The sequence below is a fragment of the Oncorhynchus tshawytscha genome, linkage group LG09, assembly GCF_018296145.1.
Source record: "Oncorhynchus tshawytscha isolate Ot180627B linkage group LG09, Otsh_v2.0, whole genome shotgun sequence".
NCBI classification, from domain to species: Eukaryota; Metazoa; Chordata; class Actinopteri; order Salmoniformes; family Salmonidae; genus Oncorhynchus; species Oncorhynchus tshawytscha.
In genome coordinates, this window is record NC_056437.1 from 19,179,290 (window position 1) to 19,191,865 (window position 12,576).

Sequence of the window (12,576 nt, forward strand, 5' to 3'; positions counted from 1 at the left end):
TGTTTGTCGCACTATTCTCGGTAAAACCTAGACAGCCTTGTGTGTGAAAAGCCCAGGAGGCCGTCCATTTCTGAGATACTGAAACCGGCGCCTGGCACTGACGATCATATCACGCTCAAAGTCACTTCGGTCACCCGTTTTTCCCATTTTAACTTCCCATCTAACAGCAAATGAATGCCTCAATGCCTGTCTATCTGGCTATTAGATGGCCACTCTCTGACCTCTCTTGGCCTAGAGAAGAGATTGCTTGGCTCGGTCATAGGGGGGAGACTATAAAGACACTCCTGACTTGTAAAACGACTAACCATCATCTAAAACGGACCCTTACCTTAACCTTAGCCTTAACCAAGCCACTAAACCTAACCGTAACCCTAAACCTAACCCTAATCCTAACTTTAATTTAATTTGAACCAATTCAGTAATAAAATGTTTGTTTGCAGGTCAGGAGTGTCCGTATAGCCTTTTCTGTCAAGAGTAGAACCCACCTTTAGGCTTCTACTCTTGGATTTAATAAACTGTCAGCTCTTACATTGATTGAAGCCTTTTTCCAGAAGCCTTTTCGGCGAGCATTACTTTGACTTGACACATCCACAGAAAAGGATCTCATGACAGCACAGCAGTCATATTTCAACATTTTGTATGTTTATCTTGATATTTTCCCCCAATTTCCACAGGTCTTTTGGGAATAAGATTGGTACTGAAAGTCCTGCTGCAGTCCTACAGCAACAAGAATTCTGCTCCCATGAGTCTCTCCTCTCATTAATATTTTAGTCCTTTTCATCCATCCTTAGTCTGATGTTGGTGTTGTAATATTTGGAAAATCAAGAATACCACTATATTAATTTTAGAAATAATAGTAGACCGAGAATAGTGTTATTGTCGGAGAAAATAAATCCTTCAAACTAGCTGCTTTTCTTGTTTTATGGATTTTGTAAATTATTAAGTGACAGGATCTGTTTTACTGCATAATGAAATATATTTTGCAAACAAAACAAAAGTTAAAAGTTATTATTGTGCTTGTCCTTGCTGTGGTCTTCGCTGTGCTGTGGTCTTTATACTGTAGTTCATTCTTGCCCTGTGAATCTTCACATCTTTGCATAATGTCAATGTGCTATGGGCATCCAAAATCTGTGTGAACAAAGGCAGCAACTAGCATGTACTGCCCAGCCCAATGCTTAATGTTTACCTCACCTCATCCATGTAGCCTACCTAATGTAACCTGCCTAAGTTTCAAGTCAGCTTGAGAATGCATTAAAAAGCCCACTGAAAAGCCCCTTTCTATTTTTCATTGAAACATGCATCCTCTAGAAAGAAAAAGAAAACTGTCAGGAAAAAGTTGGCACCACTCTAGTTGCACATTTGATCTTTCATGCAAAGTAGCTAGACCTCATGGCATCTGACTGGTTCAAAAGGTAATTAATCATGGAAAAATGCACACACAGTATGTTGCAAAAGTGGTAATCAATAGAGTTAGATCTATCAGTACCCCCCCCCCACACACACACACACACCATACCTGGCAAGCGTCTGCCTTGTTGTCTTGACTTTGTTGTCTTGACTCTTGCCATTTGGGGCGGCAGGGTAGCCTAGTGGTTGATCACCTTGGAGCGTTGGACTAGTAACCAGAAGGTTGCAAGTTCAAATCCCCTAGCTGACAAGGTACAGAGCTGTTGTTCTGCCCCTGAACAGGCTGTCATTGAATGTTAAGTGTTTATTCTTAACTGACTTGCCTAGTTTAATAAAGAAAAAATAAGAACAAAAATACCCCCTACTGTTTAGCACCAGGTAATTATCTTGTGATGATCACATCCAGACTTTTTCTTTTACCACATCCTATGTCTGAAATAGATATCTTGCGCTACATGATGCAAGCGTCGTCATGGCATCTTCAATAAACAAATAAATTCAGGCATCAATCTGAATAGAACTATTGATGCCGCATGTTCTACTAATGAGGCCCTAATGTGTCTACAGTTGCTGTGATTAATTCAACTTGATCAACATGATGTTTTCTGCCTATGTTTTGTCACTGTAGGTGCACGGCATATAGTACTCCTCTATGTTCACCCACTGTGTGTCTTTGCTGCTCGTCAGAGTGAGCTCCAAGGAGGGCTGTCACTGATTTCTAAGACTCCCCAAAGAAACTGCAATTCAAGGCACAGTTTTTCTTGTTCACATTATGCAGTGTACTTTCCTCTGAACTGGCCATTTCTAAATAGTATAATCACACACAATATAAATGAAAGCAAAAAAACTATTATTTTTACAGTACAGTGTATGTATGGTGTCCTTGCCTGAACTCTGTAAATATGATACTGTATTACCATGGTGTTAATACAGGCTATCAGTCAATTAACCTACCCCTTACAGTATCACCGCCTGGTACGGCAACTGTACCACCAGCAACTGCAGGGCTCTCCAGAGGGTTGTGTGGTCTGCACCGGGGGCACACTGCGTGCCCTCCAGGACACCTACAGCACCCGATGTCACAAGAAGGCCAAAAATATCATCAAGGACATCAACCATCCGAGCTACAGCCTGTTCACCCCGCTACCATCCAGTGAGGCGAGGTCAGTACAGGTGCATCTAAGCTGGGACCGAGAGACTGAAAAACAGCTTCTATCTCAAGGCCATCAGACTGTTATATAGCCATCACTAGCCGGCTACCACCCGTTTACTCAACCCTGCACCTTAGAGGCTGCTGCACGACATACATATACATGGAATCACTGGTCACTTTAATAATGGAACACTAGTCACTTCAATAATGTTTACATACTGCTTTACTCATTTCATATGTATATACTGTATTCTATTCTACTGTATGTTTGTCAATGCCACTCTGACATTGCTCATCCTCATATTTATACATTACTTAATTCCATTCCATTCTTTTACTTTTATATTTGTGTGTATTGTTGTGAATTGTTTGATAGTACGGCACTGTTGGAGCTAGGAACACAAGCATTTCGCTACACCCGCAATAACATCTGTTAAATATGTGTATGTGACCAACACAATTTGATTTGATTTGATTTGAGCTGCTGTTAGAACCCACTGGTCTCGGAGTCCCTCCACAAAGGTGACTATATCGACCTGAAGGGACACCATCTTTATAGACCTCATTATAGACCTGAAGGGACACCATCCATGGCTTGGAGTGAGGCTTGACCTCATGTCCTCCCACGATGGTAACCTCAGAGCAAGCTGTGTCACAGTAGATACAGTACAGCACAGTGCTTTAGAGTAACACAACGTGACAGCGACTGACAGATTGAAAGATGGACATAAAGGTAACTACTTGCTAATTTCCAAACAGAGGCAATCAAGAGGGTGGTTTGCACTAGTGTTCCCCAAAACATTTGATTCTGCTGAATCTCTCCATCCTGTGGCCTGGTAGAGCAGCCCACTGTGTCCATGGAAGAAGGCACCTTGTATGTGTTCAGCACGAGGGGTGAGGGGGCTGAGATAAGACAGGGCTCTGCTTTTACTGTGGTTCTTTTTTTTCTCTTGTGGTTTTGATTTTCAAGTTTGGAAAATACAAACACATAGCCAATATGCTGTTCACACCACCTGCAGACGATGCCTTGGTTTTGACAACTTTGACTTGAAAGATGTTTTCTCAAGACTGTGTTTCTGGTCTCTTTCTGACTGTTACACTGCTTGCAAAAAGTGTGAACTAGCTGGAGAAACGTGTCATGTGTTTTAGCACGTACAGGATTTACAGTGCCCTCCGTAATTACTGGGGCAGTGAAGCATTGTTTGTTATTTTAGCTCTGTACTCCAGCACTTTGTATTTTAAATCATACAATGACTATAAGGTTAAACTGCAGACTGTTAGCTTTACTTTGAGAGTATTTTCATGCATATAGTGTGAACCGTTTAGAAATGACAGAACTTTCTGTACATAGTCCCCCCATTTTCGGGGAGAAAAAGAATTATGGCAAATTCACTTGTGTTTTTTCAAGTATTCAAAAGTTTAGTATTTGGTCCCATATTCCTATATTCCCATAAATCAAGCTTGTGACTCTACCAAGTTATTGGATGCATTCGCTGTTTGTTTTGGTTGGGGGTTTTTTCAGATTATTTTGTGCCCTAGAAATTAATGGATAAATAATGTATTGTGTAATTTTGGAGTCACTTTTATTGTAAATAAGAATGGAACATGTTTCTAAAGAGTTCTACGTGAATGTGGATGCTGCCATGATTACGGAAAGTCCTGAATGAATTGTGAATAATGAGTAGTGAGAAAGATACAAATACATAGATAGCAACTTGTCAAGACGCTGACTGTCCACGTGGTCACTTTTAAATGTTTCTAAAGAGTTCTACATGAATGTGGATGCTACCATGATTACGGATAGTCCTGAATGAATTGTGAATAATGATGAGTGAAAAAGTTACAGACGCACAAATATCATACACCCCCCAAAATGCTATCTTCCCCTGCTATTGCAATGGTGAAAGGTTAGCGTGACTTGAAAGTATGATATTTGTGCATCTGTAACTTTCTCAGTCTTAATTATTCACGATTAATTCAGGACTATCCGTAATCATGGTAGCATCCACATTAATGTAGAAGTGTTTAGAAACATTTAAAAGTGACCACGTGGAGAGTCAGCGTCTTGACAAGTTGCTATCTATGTATTTGTATCTTTCTCACTCATCATAACTGTTTAGAAACATATTATATTCTTATTTACAATAAAAGTGACTCCAAAATGACACAATACATTATTTACCAATGTAAACTGGGTGGTTCAAGGGTGCATCGTGCCTAAACATGTATTTTTACTGCTCTAATTACGTTACTAACCAGTTTATAATAGCAATAAGGCACCTCAGGGGTTTGTGATATATGGACAATTGTCACGCCCTGACCTTAGAGATCCTTTAAATTCTCTATTTGGTAGGTCAGGGTGTGACTAGGGTGGGAAATCTATGTTCATATTTCTTTGTTTTTGGCCGAGTATGGTACCCAATCAGAGGCAGCTGTCTATCGTTGTCTCTGATTGGGGATCATACTTAGGCAGCCCTTTTTCCCACATTTAGGTTGTGGGATCTTGTCTTTTTGTGTTGCTTATGTTGCACTCCTAGCTTTACGTTCGTTGAGTTGTTTATTGTTTTTTGGTGGAACATGTATAATTAAAGAAAATGTACGCCTACCACGCTGCACTGTGGTCTTCATTTAACGACGGACGTAACAGAAGATCCCACCAAAAACGGATCAAGCAGCGTGGCCAGGAGGAGTGGACATGGGAGGACATCCTGGATGGCAAAGGATCCTGGACGTGGGAGGAGATCCTGGCCGGAAGGGATCGCCTCCCATGGGAACAGGTGGAAGCAGCGAGGGAGAAATGGCGACGAGACCAGGAGTCACGGCAATGACGGAAGCCTGAGAGGCAGCTCCAAAAAAAAAATTGGGGGGCACACAGGGAGATTGTCGGAGTCAGGGTTTAGACCTGAGCCAACTCCCCGCGCTTACCGTGGGTAGCGTGTGACCGTTCAGGCACCGTGTTATGCGATGATGCGCACTGTGTCTCCAGTGCGCATTCACAGCCCGGTGTGCTTGTTGCCGGCTCCTTGCATTTGCCGTGCTAGAGTTGGCATTCAGCCAGGACGGATTGAGCCGGGTCAGCGCTCCTGGTCTCCGGTGCGTCTCTTTGGCCCAGGATATCCTGCGCCGGCTCTGTGTACTGTGTCTCCGGTGCGCCTTCACAGCCCAGTGCGTCCTGTGCCTGCTCCCCGCATTTGCCGGGCGAAAGTAAGCATCCAGCCAGGACGGGTTGTGCCAGCTCTACGCTCGAGACCTCCAGTGTGCCTCCACGGTCCAGTGTATCCGGTGACGGTCTCCAGTCCGGAGCCTCCAGTTGATGGTCTCCAGTCCGGAGCCTCCAGTTGACGGTCCCCAGTCCAGAGCCTCCAGTCGACGGTCCCCAGTCCAGAGCCTCCAGTCGACGGTCCCCAGTCCAGAGCCTCCAGGGTCTCCGGTCCCCCAGTCCAGAGTCTCCGGTCCGGAGCCTGCAGCAACGATCCGCAGTCCAGAGCCTCCGGCGATGATCCACGGTTCGGTTCCTCCGGTAACAATTCACGGTCCGGAGTCTCCGGCGACGATCCATGGTCCGGGTCCACAGAAGCAGAGGGGTCAGCGTAGGGAGCGGGGGCTACGTCCCGAACAGGAGCCACCACCGAGGGTAGATGCCCACCTGGACCCTCCCCTACAGGTACAAGTTTGCGGCCAGGCATCCGCACCTTTGCGGGGGGGGTATTGTCACGCCCTGACCTTAGAGATCCTTTAAATTCTCTATTTGGAAGGTCAGGTGTGACTAGGGTGGGAAATCTATGTTTATATTTCTTTGTTTTTGGCCGAGTGTGGTTCCCAATCAGAGGCAGCTGTCTCTCGTTGTCTCTGATTGGGGATCATACTTAGGCAACCTTTTTCCCACATTTAGGTTGTGGGATCTTGTTTTTTTGTGTTGCTTATGTTTCACTCCTAGCTTCACGTTCATTGAGTTGTTTATTGTTTTTTGGTGGAACATTTATAATTTTAAAAAATGTACGCCTACCACGCTGCACCTTGGTCTTCATTTAACGATGGACGTTACACCAATATACCACGGCTAAGAGCTGTGTCCATGCACTCTGCGTTGCATCGTTCGTAAGACCACCCCTTAGTCGTGGTATATTGGCCATATGCCGCACCTCCTCTGAAATGATTGCCCTAATCATACCATGGCATTGTTGAATACTCCTTTCTGATTGCCGTTCTAGAGCATGTATTATTTCCCTATAACACACAGTGTATTTGCATGGTAGAAGTCAAAGGCTATAGTTCATTTTTACATGTTTTGTTTGAGCTGCTTTTAAAAGCAAAAGTCAAATTGAAAACAGTATTGGTATTGTTGAATTTGATTTTCATAATAGCAAACTAGGACTGATGGTTTGGTAAGCCAAACTAGCAAGTCTATGGTTACCACGGCAACTACTGTAGCCATCTAGTAAACTTTCTAGCTACTTCAGTGGATGTTGAACACATTTCTACCAGCAAATGAACACATTTCTAGTGGAAAATGAGTTAAATTATAGCCATGGTATAAAAGGGATAATCAACTCGGGGCTCTCTGCGTTCTCTGGAAAATAATGCAACTCCGTGGAAGGTCAGTTACACACCTTCCACGTTTTTCATTATTTTCCATAAAACAAACACATAGCCCCTCTTTGATTATCCCTTACTTAGTTTCCATTGCGAACCAAATAATCTGCAGCACAACCAAAACAAACTGCAAAGGCATTCAAACCTTTGGAGTATAGAGCCTAAAGAAGAAAACATTCTTCACTGTCCCAAAAATTACAGAGTGCAGTGTATACATTGCATTCGGAAAGTATTCAGACCCCTTGACGTTTTCCACATTTTGTTACGTTACAGCCTTATTCTAAAAAATCTACACACACTACACCATAGTGAAAAGAGAAAACAGGTTTGTAGAATTTTTTCCAAATTATTTAAATAAAAACAGAAACACCTTATTTACATAAGTATTCAGACCCTTTGCTATGAGACTTGAAATTGAGCTCAGGTGCCTCCTGTTTCCATTGATCATCCTTGAGTTTCTACAACTTGATTGGAGTCCACCTGTGGTAAATACAATTGATTGGACATGATTTGGAAAGACACACACCAGTCTGTATAAGGTCCCACAGTTGACAGTGCATGTCAGAACAAAAACCAAGCCATGAGGTCGAAGGAATTGTCCGTAGAGCTCCTTGACAGGATTCTGTTGCGGTACAGATCTGTAGAAGGGTAGCAAAACATTTCTGCAGCATTGAAGGTCCCCAAGAACACAGTGGCCTCCATCATTCTTAGTGGAAGAAGTTTGGAACCACCTAAACTCTTCCTAGAGGTGGCTGCCCGGCCAAACTGAGCAATCTGTGGAGAAGGGCCTTGGTCAGGGAGGTGACCAAGAACCCAATGATCACTCTGACAGAGCTTCAGAGTTCCTCTGTGGAGATGGGAGAATATTCCAGAAGTACAACCATCTCTGCAGCACTTCACCAATCAGGCCTTTATGGTAGAGTGGCCAGATGGAAGTCACTACTCAATAAAAGGCCCATGAAAGCGCGCTTGGAGTTTGCCAAAAGTCACTTAAAGACTCTCAGACTATGAGAAACAAGATTCTCAGGACTGATGAAACCAAGATTCAACTCTTTGGCCTGAATGCTCAGCGTCACATCTGGAGGAAACCTGGCACCATCCCTACGGTGAAGCATGGTGGTGGCAGCATCATGCAGTGGGGATTTTTTTCAGTGGCAAGGACTGGGAGACTAGTTAGGATCAAGGGAAAGATGAGCGGAGTAAAGTACAGAGAGATGCTTGCTGAAAACCTGCTCCAGAGGAAGGTTCACCTTCCAACACGACAACGACCACAAGCACACAGCCAAGACAACGCAGGAGTGGCTTCGGGACAAGTCTCTGAATGTCCTTGAGTGGCCCAGAAAACCCCCGGACTTGAACCCGATCAAAACATCTCTGGAGATACCTGAAAATAGCGGTACAGTGACGCTCCCCATCCAACTTGACAGTGCTTGAGAGGATCTGCAAGAAGAATGGGAGAAACTCCCCAAATAAGGGTGTGCCAATTTTGTAGCTTCATACCCCAGAAGACTCGAGGCTCTAATTGCTGCTATAGGTGCTTCAACAAAGTACAGAGTAAAAGGTCTGAATACTTACATAAATGTGATATTTCAGTTTTTATTTTTAATACATTTGTGAACGATTCTTAACCCAGTTTTTGCTTTGTCATTGTGGGGTATTGTGTGTAGAAAACCATTTAATTCATATTAGAATAAGGTTGTAACTTAACAAAATGTGAGGAAAGTCAAGGGGTCTGAATACTTTCCGAATGCACTGTCTCATTCAGACCAGACTCAAATTGAAATAGTGTACATGATAAATTGATAAAAGTTTGATTTAAGGTGGATTGTCACGCCCTGACCTTAGAGATCGATGCCCACCCAGACCCTCCCCTATAGGTTTAGGTTTTGCGTCCGGAGTCCGCACCTTTGGGTGGATGGTACCGTCACGCCCTGACCTTAGAGATCCTTTTATGTCTCTATTTTGGTTTGGTCAGGGCGTGAGTTGGGGTGGGCATTCTATGTTGTGTGTTCTATGTTTTCTATTTCTGTGTGATTGGCCGGGTGTGATTCTCAATCAGAGGCAGCTGTCTATCGTTGTCTCTGATTGAGAACCATACTTAGGTAGCCTTTTCCCACCTGTGTGGTGTGGGTAATTGTTTTCTGTTTTGTGTCTTTCTGCACCAGATAGAACTGTTTTTTGTTTTGTTCGTGCTCTTCGTTGTTTTTTTGTTAATCAATGTTCAGTTCAAATAATAAAGATGAACCGGTACCACGTTGCACCTTGGTCCTCCACTCCTTCCAACAGCCGTTACATGGATCTTCTGAAACAACACTTGTCTAAGGCTGTTACTTAAGGTTTAACACTGTTGTTTTAATAAATGTAACGACATGTACTCTAAAATGTAATCTACGCAGTGCTGTAAAGTACTTAAGTAAAAATACTTAAGTCATTTTTGGGGGTATCTGTACTTAACTTTACTATTATATTTTTTGACAACTTTTAGTTTTACTCCACTACATTCCTAAAGAACATGATGTACGTTTTACTCCTTACAATTTCCCTGACAGCCCGCAATTGACTCAGCATCGTCAGAGTTAGGGGAGGTTTGAGTTGGTTCAGTCAGGAGTTGATGGACAGTCAGAAGAGAAAATTAAATGGTAGGAGGGACATCCCAGCATCAAGTGGTTTCAGATTTCACATCCTACATCAGACAGGTGCAAAAAATGGGAACCAGGGCTTTCGCTCAATGCAAGCCATTTCGATCTAAGGTGTCCACAGTTTATAGGCTCATCAATTTATTGGTTTATAAGCAGAAATTCAGGTCTGAACCGGTACCAGATTCACGCAGGTCGCATAAACAGGGAACTTTACATTTAAAAGGTGTTAAAAGCTTTTTGAGAAAAGGGCTTTCTCCCCAGTGCACAAAGGAATAAACCCCACCCATTTCCACAATTTATGTTCTTAAAATATTATTTTAAACCTAACTCTAACTCTAACCTTAACCCAAACCTTAACCACACTGTTAACCTTATGCCTAACCGTAAACTTAAATTAAGACCAAAAAGCACATGTTGACTTTTTGGCTGTACAATCTGACTTTTTGGCTATGGAAGCTAGTGGACTCAACCCAGTGCTTGCTTCTCAGTCAGACACAGCAGAGCAGAGATACTTCCTGTCAACACTGTTCACTCAATGTTTATTTTTATTTTTATAACAGAGAGTAATGTACAATTTTCAAGGCAATGCAGTATGAGTTTGAAGATTTGATTTTGTCTCAGAGGATTTTCTAAATCTCTAATGTGTCATGTTAAATATATTGTCTTGCTTAATCCATTGTCGTTCTTGAAATGTTAGCGCTGTGTAAAGACATCAAACATTTAAAGACACAACTCTTACACTGTAAAATGTGGCACTTTTAACAGTTTTTGACACTGACAATCAAACTTAAGTTTAGACCTAGGGCTGAGTTGTTACCTTTCTATCAGTTCAGAGACAGGGGTCTTGTGCAACAGTAGATCACCTTTCATCATATTTCAGAATTCTTTGAAGAAGAGTAGCCCGAAGAAGTATATCTTATCAGCCGCACTACCTGAGATAAAAGTGTCTTGCTTAATCCATTGTTAATTAACTTTGTCTCTGTTTTAGGCCTACCTCATACCTGCATATTATACACATATTCATCTTTATACTTTCTGTGGTGATCTTTTAAACTTCAAGACAGTTGTATTTTTGTTTTCCCATTAGTTCTATCATAGACAAGCAAACAGACAATTAATGGCCAGATTGTTCTTTATGCACTGTCAGAGATGTACAGCACACCATCCAATATGGTTCCTTGGGCACTCAAAGTTGACATCTAAGACATTGTCTACTCAACTGTCCTTGAAAATGTTTCCAGTTGTAGACACGGATATGGACTGTTTTGTTTTTGTGCAATTAGAAATATAATTTCTGTCCTATGTAGTCACACAAACACACACACACACACACACACACACACACACACACACACACACACACACACACACACACACACACACACACACACACACACTTCATTGACAAGGAAAATACTAAGCAACTACAGTTCAGTATGTCTTTGTTCTACTTTAACTACAGATGCTCCGGGTGTATGAACAATGGTTGGCGAAGAAAACTCACTGGAGGAAATGTACTGCAGACAACCTTTATAAAAGATGAAGAAAGTCAATTGCAACTTCTATAACTGTTGCAACTGCTTTTGAACGATTGAAGGGGCCAAATGTTAGTTGCTGTTAGACACAAAAACATGTCAGATGACCTGGGACCAAGAAAACTGCCATATGACAAAGATAATAATAACTGGGGGGGGTGCTTATATTAGTCCTGTTACACACAAGTGTGTAATGGAAAAATTTGCTTTGCATATTTCAACTCCCAGGGGCTCCATTGTACAACACCCCTGGAGCAATTAGGGTTAAGTGCCTTGCTCAAGGGCACAGCAACACATTTTTCTAATCGTCAGCTCCAGTATTTCAACCAGCAACCTTTCAGTTACTGGCCCAACGATCTAACCTCGAGGCTACCTGCCACCAGTATAGAGCGTGAGGTTAACTGTCCAAACAAGGTATAGGGACTATGTGGTGTGTATGAGTAACTTGTGGTCATCAACCCTCTTCCCAACTTCTGAGTTGAAGATGACAGACACATAGAAACTAAGAGTTTACAAAACGTTCACAGTATCTTTCTCTCACTGTTTTATCTGATGACAATAACAGTACAACTAAAATCTCACAGGTGGCACTAGCTGGCATTATACCTTATAAGAAACCTCATAAGAAGCTGATAGCAATACACAAAATAGTGTTAGAGCATTGGGCCAGTAAGTGAAAGTAAACATCTGTTGTGCTGCCTCTGAACAAGGCAGTTATCCCACTGCTCATAGGCTGTCATTGTAAATAAGAATTTGTTCTTAACTGACTTGCCAGGTTAAATAAAAATAAATAAAAAATAGTGTGGGGGGGAGTATATGCATTTTTTCCTAAGGAGAGAACAGGAAGGATAACAGTCCAAAGTTTGGAAGAAGAAGATAAGAGATACATTTGAATGCCCATGGGACACAGCTCCTTTTTTGACTGACCCTATTACCATGATCATCCGTTAGCCTCGAGGTAAAACATTTTTTAGAATAGTCTGAGTGAATTGACTAGGCTGTCGATCAAGAGTCCTAGGGGGGTGGGGTTATTCTTTTTCTTCTGTTTTTGAGAATACCAATTATTTTAATTGGTCCAGTATAAAAACTACTAAGCAGAATACAGATTGGCAGCTGAAGATGTTTCACCTGAATATCTGTTTTCAAAGCAAGCTGCTGTTTTCAAAGCAAGCTGGAACAATTGAAGCAAGGTGACATATTTTTTGTTGCAATGCCTCAAGAGTATGTGACATAGGTTGCCAGGTGACAG